Source organism: Oryx dammah, unplaced genomic scaffold (assembly GCF_014754425.2).
Source record: "Oryx dammah isolate SB20612 unplaced genomic scaffold, SCBI_Odam_1.1 HiC_scaffold_21, whole genome shotgun sequence".
Lineage (NCBI taxonomy): Eukaryota > Metazoa > Chordata > Mammalia > Artiodactyla > Bovidae > Oryx > Oryx dammah.
Window position 1 is genome coordinate 38,753,953 of NW_024070205.1, and position 1,769 is coordinate 38,755,721.

Here is a 1,769-nt window from a genome sequence, read left to right on the forward strand (position 1 = left end):
CTGCACTCTTGTGCTGTGTTGTGCTTAGTCGCCTCTGACTCTTTGCAACCCCATGGGCTGTAGTCGGCCAGACTCTTCTGTCCATGGAGATTCTCCAGGCAAGAATACTGGAGTGGGTTGTCATGCCCTCCTTCAGGGGATCTTCCCACCCCAAGGATCGAACTCAGGTCTACAGCATTGCAGGCGGATTCTTTACCATCTGAGCCACCAGGGAGGACCAAACTCTAGAGCCCCAGAGTTGCAACTACTGAGCCCCGACGTGCTGCAAGTACTGAAGCCCATGAGCCTAAAGCTTGTGTTCCGTAACAAGAGAAGACACCACAGCGAGAAGCTCAAGCACTACAACGAAGGGCAGCCTCCCACTCGCTGCAACTGCGGACAGCCTGTGAGCAGCAATGAAGATCCAGCACAGCCAAAAATAAAATAAAATTAATTAAAACAACTCTTACTTATCGCCGGAGAAGGCAATGGCAACCCACTCCAGTACTCTTGCCTGGAAAATCCCATGGACGGAGGAGCCTGGTGGGCTGCCGTCTATGGGGTCGCACAGAGTCGGACAAAACTGAAGCGACTTAGCAGCAGCAGCAGCAGCAGCTTATTTATCGCTAGGAATAAATTGTTTATTATTAACATTTTAATGTTTATTCTCAAGCCATTCATATACACACACATCTTTTTTCTACCTAACTGGAATATACTTTTACATCTTTCTTTTTAACCGAAAAAATGGTAAATATATTCATATATTATATATTCTTTGGAGAAAAACATTTTAGTGGCTTCAGAATGGTGCATTTTATTGACCTACCACAATTTAGTTAATTGCCTATTGCTAGCTGTTCATGTGATTTCAGATTTTACTTTCATTGTATAAAGTACACTTTTTCCCCAGGTATGATTTTCTATATTTGATCATTTGGGTCCATTTTTAAAATACTTTTGGTTGGCAAAAATGATAAACAGAAAATATTCTATGGACAGAGGAGCCTGGCGGGGTACAATCCACGGGGTCGTAAAGAGTGAAACACGACTGAACGCGCATACCCCACCCCACCCCCGCTTCACACCTAAAACAGTCTTTTTGTAGCTGAATCAGGCTCAGGTCTCTAACCTTCTAAGTCTCGCCTCGGCTCTGCCCTCTGGTGGTGGTCTCTGTCCCGCACAAGAGGAATGAACTATTTGAGGAATTTCCGGAAACAGGGGCGTGACGACTGAGAGTCATATTTGCATACCCACAATGCACTGCACCTAGGACAAATTTTCGATCTAAAAATGGCTATATTCTTCTTTTTATTTGAACTATTTTCCCCAAAAAGTGAGAATACTTTCATACAATTGTCTGAAAAAAGAAAGATACGAATGGCTCTGTAAGTTAAATAATCACTCTTACTGTGTTAGGAGTAACAGTTACCTGAGCAATGCGTGCCCCGAACTTGAGGCATACTCTGGTTTCTCTTCAGATCGTATAAATCTTTCGCCTTTTACTAAAGATTTCCGTGGAGAGGAACAATTCTGAGTTTTTACTCAATTTTTTGAGGCCTTGTTTTTACAAGGCTACTTATGGTGTTAAAAAAATAGACTGAACTTGTTTAGTTTTGACAATAAATTGGATAACTGAAATTAAATATGTTGAAAATAAATCTAAAAAATTTAGGTAGGCAGCGCAGTGAGGTTTATTCAGTCGGTGATACTTTTCCAGCCATCCCCAAACCGATATAGTACCGCTGGTAAATCACTTTAGTTGTGTGCAGCCCCGTAAATCGCAACCC

The 1,769-nt window shown here is 42.3% G+C and overlaps 1 non-coding gene across 1 annotated transcript; it reads left to right on the top strand.

The window, feature by feature from the left end:
- The first annotated feature begins 1,440 nt into the window (after positions 1 to 1,440).
- LOC120880698 lies at positions 1,441 to 1,556 on the top strand. The gene has a single exon (XR_005725100.1). It is a non-coding gene; the product is annotated as a U5 spliceosomal RNA (small nuclear RNA).
- Positions 1,557 to 1,769: the final 213 nt, after the last annotated feature.